Source organism: Coregonus lavaretus, assembly GCF_964263955.1.
Source record: "Coregonus lavaretus genome assembly, contig: HAP1_SCAFFOLD_189, whole genome shotgun sequence".
Classification (NCBI taxonomy): Eukaryota; Metazoa; Chordata; class Actinopteri; order Salmoniformes; family Salmonidae; genus Coregonus; species Coregonus lavaretus.
Window position 1 is genome coordinate 348,115 of NW_028157228.1, and position 12,351 is coordinate 360,465.

Genomic DNA, 12,351 nt, shown 5'->3' on the forward strand with positions numbered 1-12,351 from the left:
TGTATGTCTTCCATTTCCTAATAATTGCTCCCACAGTTGATTTCTTCAACCCAAGCTGCTTACCTATTGCAGATTCAGTCTTTCCAGCCTGGTGCAGGTCTACAATTTTGTTTCTGGTGTCCTTTGACAGCTCTTTGGTCTTGGCCATAGTGGAGTTTGGAGTGTGACTGTTCGAGGTTGTGGACAGGTGTCTTTTATACTGATAACAAGTTCAAACAGGTGCCATTAATACAGGTATCGAGTGGAGGACAGAGAAGCCTCTTAAAGAAGAAGTTACAGGTCTGTGAGAGCCAGAAATCTTGCTTGTTTGTAGGTGACCAAATACTTATTTTCCACCATAATTTGCAAATAAATTCATTAAATATCCTACAATGTGTTTTTCTGGATTTTTTTTCCTCATTTTGTCTGTCATAGTTGACGTGTACCTATGATGAAAATTACAGGTCTCTCATCTTTTTAAGTGGGAGAACTTGCACAATTGGTGGCTGACTAAATACTTTTTTTCCCCACTGTATACTTTGGTGTCTTTTTAAATTCCCCAATCTGTAGAATCTCGTCTCCCAGTCAGTGCAGTGATAAGTCTTCTCTACAGTGTGTAACCGTTGGTGTGTTTTTACGTTGCCCAATCAGGAGAATCTCTTGCCGCATTAAGAGCAAAAGTAAGGCTTCTCTCCTGTGTGTATACGTTCATGTTGTTTTAAGGAGCCGAGTTGAGAGAAACTTGTCCCACATTCAGAGCAGCAGTAAGGCTTCTCTCCTGTGTGTATACGTTCATGTTGTTTTAAGGTGCTGAGTTGAGAGAAACTTGTCCCACATTCAGAGCAGGAGTAAGGCTTCTCTCCTGTGTGTATACGTTCATGTGTTTTTAAGTTGCCCAGTCGAGAGAAACTCTTCCCACAATCAGAGCAGGAGTAAGGCTTCTCTCCTGTGTGTGTTCTCTGATGAATTTTTAACTCAGCTAATCTTGTGAAGCATTTTACACAGTCAGAGCAGGAGTAAGGCTTTTGTCCTGTATGTATAGGTTCATGTTGTTTTAAGGTGCCCAGTTGAGAGAAACTTGCCCCACATTCAGAGCAGGAGTAAGGCTTCTCTCCTGTGTGTATACGTTCATGTTTTTTAAAGTGGCCCAGTCGAGAGAACATCTTTCCACAGTCAGAGCAGGAGTAAGGCTTCTCGCCTGTGTGTGTTCTCTGATGAACATTTAGGTCAGATGATGTTGTGAAGCATTTTACACAGTCAGAGCAGGAGTAAGGCTTTTCTCCTGTATGTATACGTTCATGGTTTTTAAAGGTATCCAGTCGAGAGAAACTTGCCCCACAGTCAGTGCAGGAGTAAGGCTTCTCTCCTGTGTGTATACGTTCATGTGTTTTTAAGTTGCCCAGTCGAGAGAAACCCTTCCCACAGTCAGAGCAGGAGTAGGGCTTCTCTCCTGTGTGTGTTCTCTGATGAATTTTTAACTCAGCTGATCTTGTGAAGCATTTTACACAGTCAGGGCAGGAGTAAGGCTTCTCTCCTGTATGTATACGTTCATGAATTTTTAAGCTGTCCAGTCGAGAGAAACTCTTCCCACAATCAGAGCAGGAGTAAGGCTTCTCTCCTGTGTGCACTCTCTGATGAACTGTCAGATCCTGTGATCGTGTGAAGCTCTTCCCACAGTCAGTGCAGGAATACAGATTCTCTCCTGTGTGTATTTTTAGGTGTATTTTTAGCTTTGATAGAATTGGGAAAATCTCCTCACAATGTGGGCAGTGGTGAGACCTCTTAGCTCTGCGATCTTCCTGCTGTTGCTCCCTGGATGTAATGAATGTCTCAATGTCACCTGTGTGAACAGAATAAAAAAAAGTCAATTGGTGTGATATGCACTGAGTGTACAAAACATTATGAACTCTTTCCATGACATAGACTGACCAGGTGAGAGCTATGATCCCTTATTGATGCCACTTGTTAAATCCACTTCAGTGTCGATGAAGGGGAGGAGACAGATTAATGAAAGACTTTTAAGCCTTGAGACAATTGAGACATGGATTGTGTATGTGTGCCATTCAGAGGGTGAATGGTGTGTTTTAATCAAATCAAATACAAAAGCTGAAGAATATACGCACATCCAGGTAATCAAATCCACCATATGCACTGAGCTTGTCTGACAGGTTGAAGCAAACTAAATACTAAATAAATGATAAGCGTACCAGAGAGTCTGTTGTAACGTTTTATTGTTAAGCCTTTATTACAGCAAAGACTAAAAACAGTTGCATTGATTCGTGAATGCAACTTCCGAAATGGAACGGTTTATTTATTGTTTACGCTAATTATTCAAGGGTTGCTTTGTTATTTTAAAACCCAAAATGCTTGATTGCATTTCAATGACTTGCATGGTGTGTGATGACATTAACAAATGAATGATTGATACAGTAGCCTATATACAGTGTGCAAGAGTATTCCAAGATAAATATACAACACAGGGAATTAACGATCAATGGAAACAGTTGTTTTTCAGTTCAACATCTGTTTAGTATCTATGTAGGGGTTCCAGTCCAGGACTCATAGCTACATGTGGCAAGTTAGCATTGGTCCAAATGGTCTATACATGGAGCCTGAAATGGGAATACTTGGTATTTGGCCATTGGACCAATGTTATTGCAAGGAATTCTAATTGGTCAACCATAGGCAAGGGAGAAAACACTGAGAACAGGGAAGAATAAACATCTACAATCTACTTTCCAGCATAAAAAATGATTGGTTCTCTTTGAATAAATATATTTTTCTCCCCCTGATTTGCTTTGGGGTCTGTGTTATTGAAGAATAACATCAACTGCTAACAAGTGCATTCGGAAAGTAATCAGACCCCCTTGACTTTTTCCACATTTTGTTACGTTGCAGCCTTATTCTAAAATGGATTAAAAAATATAAATACAAAAATAATCCTCAGCAATACCCCATAATGACAAAGCGAAAACAGGTTTTTAGAAAATGTTGCTAATACATAAAAAATAAATGTCACGATCGTCGTAGAGAGTAGACCAAGGCGCAGCGTGATGAACGAACATATTTAATCTTTATTATCTTCAGTGATAATAAGAACAACAAAACGAAACGTGCAGTCCTACGGTTTAACATAGCCAACAAGGAACAAACCAAAACGGAAACAAGATCCCACAAACACGAATGGAAAACAGACTGTTTAAATATGGTTCCCAATCAGAGACAACCAGCCACAGCTGACACTCGTTGCCTCTGATTGAGAACCACACTGGCCAACATAGAAATACAATACAACTAGAACTCCCGACATAGAAACACAACACATAGAATGAACACACCCTGGCTCAACATATAGAGTCCCAGAGCCAGGGTGTGACAATAAAACAGAACTATATTATTTACATAATTATTCAGACCCTTTGCTATGAGACTCGAAATTGAGCTCAGGTGCAACCTGTTTCCATTTATCATCCTTGAGATGTTTCTACAACTTGATTCGAGCCAATCCTTGGTAAATTCAATTGATTGGACATGATTTTAGAAAGGAACACACCTGTTTATATAAGGTCCCACAGTTGACAGTGCATGTCAGAGTAAAAACCAAGCCATGAGGTCGAAGGAGTTGTCCGTAGAGCCCCGAGACAGGATTGTGTCACGGCACAGATCTGGGCAAGGGTACCAAAACATGTCTGCAGCATTGAAGGTCCCCAAGAACACAGTGGCCTCCATCATTCTTAAATGGAAGAAGTTTGGAACCACCAAGACTCTTCCTAGAGCTGGCCGCCCGGCCAAACTGAGCAATTGGGGGAGAAGGGCCTTGGTCAGGGAGGTGACCAAGAACACGATGGCCACTGACAGAGCTCTAGAGTTCCTCTGGAGATAGGAGAACATTCCAGAAGGTCAACCATCTCTGCAGCACTCCAGCAATCAAGCCTTTATGGTAGAGTGGCCAGACGGAAGCCAATTGTCAGTAAAAGGCACATGACTGCCCGCTTGGAGTTTGCCAAAGGGCACCTAAAGACTCTCAGACCATGAGAAACAAGATTCTCTGGTTGGATGAAACCAAGATTGAACTCTTTGGCCTGAATGCCAAGCACCACGTCTGGAGGAAACCTGGCACCATCCCTACGGTGAAGCATGGTGGTGGCAGCATCATGCTGTCGGGATGTTTTTCAGCGTCAGGGACTGAGAGACTAGTCAGGATCGAGGCAAAGATGAACTGAGCAAAGTACAGAGAGAGATCCTTAATGAAAACCTGCTCCCGAGCGCTCAGGACCTCAGACTGGGACGAAGGTTCACCTTCCAACAGGACAACGACCCTAAGCACACAGCCAAGACAACACAGGAGTGGCTTCAGGACAAGTCTCTGAATGTCCTTGAGTAGCACAGCCAGAACCCGGACTTGAACTAGATCGAACATCTCTGGAGAAACTTGAAAATAGCTGTGCAGCAGCGCTCGCCATCCAACCTGACAGAGCTTGAGAGAATCTGCAGAGAAGAATGGGAGAAACTCTCCAAATATAGATGTGCCAAGCTTGTAGTGTCATACCCAAAAAGCCTCAATGCTATAATCGCTGCCAAAGGTGCTTCAACAAAGTACTGAGTAAAGGGTCTGAATCCATTTTAAATGTTTTAATTAGGGGTGTAACGATTCGTTTTAACAACGATTCGATTCGTATCACGATTCGTGGTTGTCGATACGATTCAAGGACGATATTGGTTCATTTAGAACGATACGATCCGAAACGATTCAGTGACTTGAAATCGATTCAGTAACCTTTTAGCCAAAAATTCAACCAGTGTGACTGAAATAAATACCTGGTAACCAGTTGCATTTTAATGGCTGGCAATAGTCTTGATATTTTTAACAGTGTTTCATGCCTCCATGCAGACCATCTGGTATTATGAAACTTACCCATACCTACGTTGACAGCAGCCCCGTCTGTGCAACTTTGTTGTCCAGTCATCCAAGCCTGTGTCCTGGAAAAGTCTCACAAGTCCGTCTGTTATGGCCTGTGCGGTTCGGTCAGCACCCAATTCAATCAGTCCAATAAAGTCCGAAGTAAACTCTCCGTTGCTGGACACAATGTAAACTATTTCCTGCTCAGTTTTTGTGATGTCCTCAGATCCATCAAAAAGCATTCAGTAAAGGAACATCCTCAGAATAGGAAGACATGGGACGTGCGTGTTTAGCTTTATGGAAAGAGAAAAATATTAAACAGAGCTTGCCGCTGTTCTTCATTCAGCTTGTCTTGCTATCTGGCAAGTGGGCGACTGGACATTTATTCTCGGCTAGCTTTTAGCAATGGCTTGCGCCACATTCGTGTGCTCCTTGCTCTTTTCATGTTGGTCAAATAAAGGATGGTTGAAATTCTTTGAGCCTTTATAAAATGCACCTGTTTTGTCTGCTAGATGTGGATTTGAGCGGCAAATCTTGCACCACATTTCTTCGGCTCTGGCTCCAGTTGGCGTTTCTTTGTAGGTGGCGAAACGCCAAAAAGGCTGCTTAATGTCTGTTGCTTTTTGGACATCCCTGACAGTAGTTGACAAGCATGTCATGTGTAAGGTTAGATGAGAAGATCGGTCAAGTACGCAAAGGCGCGTAGTAATTTGTCGCGCTTGCGTATCTGCGTACCAGTTATGTGCACCCCTGCATATAAAGTCTGACGTGCTTAAATCCAATGGGTTATTTCCTAGTATCGATACAATCGATTTATTACATTTTAAAACGATATTAGATCGATATATGTTGTCCAAAAGGCCAACTCGCCGCGCACAGATCGATGTAGTTGAATCATATGAATATAAATCGATACATCGATGTAGTCGATGAATCGTTACACCCCTAGTTTTAATAGTTTGGCAAAAATGTCTAAAAACCTGTTTTTGCTTTGTCATTATGGGGTAGTGTGTAGATTGATGAGGGCAAAAAACAATTTAATCAATTTTAGAATAAGGCTGTAACAGCTGAAGCTAAGTAGTAACATTAACATGATGTCTTCTAATTGCAGTCGCTGTACTCATAATATACAGGAGAACGATCGCCTTACGGCGAGAATAGCTGTGCTACAAGCCCAGCTTCAGACGCAATCGTTAGGCAAGGGTAATTTCAGTGTAGGAAAGGAAGAAACAGCGTCTGTGCCACCAGTAAGTACAGATAGTAACGTTAGTATAAATCCCCCCGCACAGTCCCCGCAGCCGGACAACTTTCTCATGGCTTCTGGAGGGAAATACCGTTGGAATGCTCAACCGGTGTCGCTCATTCAGCCGACAGAAACTTTCAACCGGTTTTCCCCATTATGTAGCGAGTCGGAGTCTGAGTCTTCTCTTGTCTCTACTCCTCCCGTTACGGGGTCTGAGACGCCGAAGGCTCCCACCATTAGCTCTGACAAATTGAAAACCCTAGTCATTGGCGACTCCATTACCCGCAGTATTAGACTTAAAACGAATCACCCAGCGATCATACACTGTTTACCAGGGGGCAGGGCTACCGACGTTAAGGCTAATCTAAAGATGGTGCTGGCTAAAGCTAAAACTGGCGAGTGTAGAGAGTATAGAGATATTGTTATCCACGTCGGCACCAACGATGTTAGGATGAAACAGTCAGAGGTCACCAAGTGCAACATAGCTTCAGCGTGTAAATCAGCTAGAAAGATGTGTCGGCATCGAGTAATTGTCTCTGGCCCCCTCCCAGTTAGGGGGAGTGACGAGCTCTACAGCAGAGTCTCAGCACTCAATCGCTGGTTGAAAACTGTTTTCTGCCCCTCCCAAAAGATAGAATTTGTAGATAATTGGCCCTCTTTCTGGGACTCACCCACAAACAGGACCAAGCCTGACCTGCTAAGGAGTGACGGACTCCATCCTAGCTGGAGGGGTGCTCTCATCTTATCTACCAACATAGATAGGGCTCTAACTCCTCTAGCCCCACAGTGAAATAGGGTGCAGGCCAGGCAGCAGGCTGTTAGCCAACCTGCCAGCTTAGTGGAGTCTGCCAATAGCACAGTCAGTGTAGTCAGCTCAGCCATACCCATTGAGACTGTGTCTGTGCCTCGACCTAGGTTGGGCAAAACTAAACATGACGGTGTTCGCCCTAGCAATCTTATTAGGATAAAGACCTCCTCCATTCCTGCCATTATTGAAAGAGATCGTGATACCTCACATCTCAAAATAGGGTTACTTAATGTTAGATCCCTCACTTCAAAAGCAGTCATAGTCAATGAACTAATCACTGATCATAATCTTGATGTGATTGGCCTGACTGAAACATGGCTTAAGCCTGATGAATTTGCTGTGTTAAATGAGGCCTCACCTCCTGGTTACACTAGTGACCATATTCCCCGTGCATCCCGCAAAGGCGGAGGTGTTGCTAACATTTACGATAGCAAATTTCAATTTACAAAAAAAAAATGGCGTTTTCGTCTTTTGAGCTTCTAGTCATGAAATCTATGCAGCCTACTCAATCACTTTTTATAGCTACTGTTTACAGGCCTCCTGGGCCATATACAGCATTCCTCTCTGAGTTTCCTGAATTCCTATCAGACCTTGTAGTCATAGCAGATCATATTCTAATTTTTGGTGATTTTAATATTCACATGGAGAAGTCCACAGACCCACTCCAAAAGTCTTTCGGAGCCATCATCGACTCAGTGGGTTTTGTCCAACATGTCTCTGGACCTACTCACTGCCACAGTCATACTCTGGACCTAGTTTTGTCCCATGGAATAAATGTTGTAGATCTTAATGTTTTTCCACAAAATCCTGGACTATCGGACCACCATTTTATTACGTTTGCAATCGCAACAAATAATCTGCTCAGACCCCAACCAAGGAGCATCAAAAGTCGTGCTATAAATTCTCAGACAACACAAAAATTCCTTGATGCCCTTCCAGACTCCTTCTGCCTACCCAAGGACGTCAGAGGACAAAAATCAGTTAACCACTTAACTGAGGAACTCAATTTAACCTTGCGCAATACCCTAGATGCAGTTGCACCCCTAAAAACGAAAAACATTTGTCATAAGAAACTAGCTCCCTGGTATACAGAAAATACCCGAGCTTTGAAGCAAGCTTTCAGGAAATTGGAACGGAAATGGCGCCACACCAAACTGGAAGTCTTCCGACTAGCTTGGAAAGACAGTACCGTGCAGTACCGAAGAGCCCTCACTGCTGCTCGATCATCCTACTTTTCCAACTTAATCGAGGAAAATAAGAACAATCCAAAATTTCTTTTTGATACTGTTGCAAAGCTAACTAAAAAGCAGCATTCCCCAAGAGAGGATGGCTTTCACTTCAGCAGTAATAAATTCATGAACTTCTTTGAGGAAAAGATCATGACCATTAGAAAGCAAATTACGGACTCCTCTTTGAATCTGCGTATTCCTCCAGGGCTTAGCTGTCCTGGATCTGCACAGCTCTGCGAGGGCCTGGGATCGGGAGAGACACTTAAGTGTTTTAGTACTATATCTCTTGACACAATGATGAAAATAATCATGGCCTCTAAACCTTCAAGCTGCATACTGGATCCTATTCCTACTAAACTGCTGAAGGAGCTGCTTCCTGTGCTTGGCCCTCCTATGTTGAACATAATAAACAGCTCTCTATCCACCGGATGTGTACCAAACTCACTAAAAGTGGCAGTGATAAAGCCTCTCTTGAAAAAGCCAAACCTTGACCCGGAAAATATAAAAAACTATCGGCCTATATCGAATCTTCCATTCCTCTCAAAAATTTTAGAAAAAGCTGTTGCGCAGCAACTCACTGCCTTTCTGAAGACAAACAATGTATACGAAATGCTTCAGTCTGGTTTTAGACCCCATCATAGCACTGAGACTGCACTTGTGAAGGTGGTAAATGACCTTTTACTGGCGTCAGACCGAGGCTCTGCATCTGTCCTCGTGCTACTAGACCTTAGTGCTGCCTTTGACACCATCGATCACCACATTCTTTTGGAGAGACTGGAAACCCAAATTGGTCTACACGGACAAGTTCTGGCCTGGTTTAGATCTTACCTGTCGGAAAGATATCAGTTTGTCTCTGTGAATGGTCTGTCCTCCGACAAATCAACTGTACATTTCGGTGTTCCTCAAGGTTCCGTTTTAGGACCACTATTGTTTTCACTATATATTTTACCTCTTGGGGATGTTATTCGAAAACATAATGTTAACTTTCACTGCTATGCGGATGACACACAGCTGTACATTTCAATGAAACATGGTGAAGCCCCAAAATTGCCCTCGCTAGAAGCCTGTGTTTCAGACATAAGGAAGTGGATGGCTGAAAACTTTCTACTTTTAAACTCGGACAAAACAGAGATGCTTGTTCTAGGTCCCAAGAAACAAAGAGATCTTCTGTTAAATCTGACAATTCATCTTGATGGTTGTAAAGTCGTCTCAAATAAAACTGTGAAGGACCTCGGCGTTACTCTTGACCCTGATCTCTCTTTTGACGAACATATCAAGACTGTTTCAAGGACAGCTTTTTTCCATCTACGTAACATTGCAAAAATCAGAAATGTTCTGTCCAAAAATGATGCAGAAAAATTAATCCATGCATTTGTTACTTCTAGGTTAGACTACTGCAATGCTCTACTTTCCGGCTACCCGGATAAAGCACTAAATAAACTTCAGTTAGTGCTAAATACGGCTGCTAGAATCCTGACTAGAACCAAGAAATTTGATCATATTACTCCAGTGCTAGCTTCCCTACACTGGCTTCCTGTTAAGGCAAGGGCTGATTTCAAGGTTTTACTGTTAACCTATAAAGCGTTACATGGGCTTGCTCCTACATATCTTTCCGAGTTGGTCCTGCCGTACATACCAATACGTACGCTACGGTCACAAGACGCAGGCCTCCTAATTGTCCCTAAAATTTCTAAGCAAACAGCGGGAGGCAGGGCTTTCTCCTATAGATCTCCATTTTTATGGAACAGTTTGCCTACCCATGTGAGAGACGCAGACTCGGTCTCAACCTTTAAGTCTTTACTGAAGACTTATCTCTTCAGTAGGTCTTATGATTGAGTGTAGTCTGGCCCAGGAGTGTGAAGGTGAACGGAAAGGCTCTGGAGCAACGAACAGCCCTTGCTGTCTCTGCCAGGCCGGTTCCCCTCTCTCCACTGGGGTTCTCTGCCTCTAACCCTGTTACAGGGGCTGAGTCACTGGCTTGCTGGTGCTCTTTCATGCCGTCCCTAGGAGGGGTGCGTCACTTGAGTGGGTTGAGTTACTGACGTGATCTTCCTGTCTGGGTTGGCGCCCCCCCTTGGTTTGTGCTGTGGTGGAGACCTCTGTGGGCTATACTCGGCCTTGTCTCAGGATTGTAAGTTGGTGGTTGAGGATATCCCTCTAGTGGTGCGGGGGCTGTGCTTTGGCAGAGTGGGTGGGGTTATATCCTTCCTGTTTGGCCCTGTCCGGGGGTTTCTTCGGATGGGGCCACAGTGTCTCCGGACCGCTCCTGTCTCAGCCTCCAGTATTTATGCTGCAGTAGTTTATGTGTCGGGGGGCTGGGGTTAGTTGGTTATACCTGGAGTACTTCTCCTGTCTTATCCAGTGTCCTGTGTGAATTTAAGTATGCTCTCTCTAATTCTCTCGTTCTCTCTTTCTCTCTGAGAACCTGAGCCCTAGGACCATACGTCAGGACTACCGGGCATGCTGACACCTTGCTGTCCCCAGTCCGCCTGGCCTTGCTGCTATTCCAGTTTCAACTGTTCTGCCTGCGGTTACGAAACCCCTACCTGTCCCAGACCTGCTGTTTTCAACTCTTAATGATCGGCTATGAAAAGCCAACTGAGAGACCTGAGCCCTAGGACCATACGTTGGGACTACCGGCCGTGGTGACTCCTTGCTGTCCCCAGTCCGCCTGGCCTTGCTGCTATTCCAGTTTCAACTGTTCTGCCTGCGGTTATGGAACCCCTACCTGTCCCAGACCTGCTGTTTTCAACTCTTAATGATCGGCTATGAAAAGCCAACTGAGATTTATTCCTGATTATTATTTGACCATGCTTGTCACTTATGAACATTTTTGAACATCTTAGCATGGTTCTGTTATAATCTCCACCCGGCACAGCCAGAAGAGGACTGGCCACCCCTCATAGCCTGGTTCCTCTCTAGGTTTCTTCCTAGGTTTTGGCCTTTCTAGGGAGTTTTTCCTAGCCACCGTGCTTCTACACCTGCATTACTAGCTGTTTGGGGTTTTAGGCTGGGTTTCTGTACAGCACTTCGAGATATTAGCTGATGTACGAAGGGCTATATAAAATAAAATTGATTGATTGATTGATAACACAACAAAATATGGAAAAAGTCAAGGGGTCTGAATACTTTCCGCAGGCACTGTATATGTTGGGGTCAATGAAGGGTGGATAGGAACTTGGTGCATGGAAAGTTACTAAGGGAGACAAGGGGAAGTGCAGAATTCATGTTCCTAAGGAGGGAGGCAAAGGGCAACAGTCTAGTTTCAGTTCCTGATAAGGCAGGCCAGTTGTGGACTAGGGAGGAGCAAGGAATCCGGCTCGAGGTCATGTCAACAGATGAAGTGAGTAGAAACCTCTGGGAGGGGGGCCAGAGGGGCCCACCACAACGACCCTCCTACTACAGTCCTATCTCACACGCATACACTTTCACGCCCACAAAGGTTCTAGCATCAGGCAGGGCCATGACTACACCAGTGAGAAGAACCAATTAAGTTCCTGACTAGCATCAGAGATGTATTGGCTGTCTAGATATGTAAGGAGTTGAGTAGGAGGTTATAAATATATGTGCTTGTGTAATCATGCTTTGTCTTTGCAGCTGTTTGAAACCCGTTGGATGAATGAACTTGGTTTGAGGTTTTCCTAGATGTCCGTTTGAGTTTTTACTCTGTTTGTTCAGAACCTAACAGAAAGCTTCATAATGAAAAATTATCTAACGGGCGAAATGATGAACGCGATGTGCTTTATCTATTACCTAGCGAACAACTTGACTACAGGTATTTATTTAAAAGTACTAATATTCAAAGGCCAAAAAACTTAACTGAGCAGAATGCTAACAAAATGCTAACTAGTACTAAGGAATCATCATAGAGGACGCTAACTAAATGCTAACGAGTGCAATGCGAACACTTTGTACAGTTTCTGACCTCAGCTATACAAGTAACTCAAACACTCACAGTTGGCTGCCCGCACAAAACTAATATTAGCCAGCAAGGCTCTTGATCCAGGTGGGGATTCTCTGCTGTTAGCAAGGGAATGCTTGATTGGAAGAAGCTAACCACTTAGCTAGATAGCTAACTAACTACTACATTAGCAAACCTAATGGGCAACTGCAGAGCATTTAGCACATTGTAGACTGTTAACTTAATAGTTTAGATATCTAGCTGGCAAACATTTAGTTGTGAATTCCATAC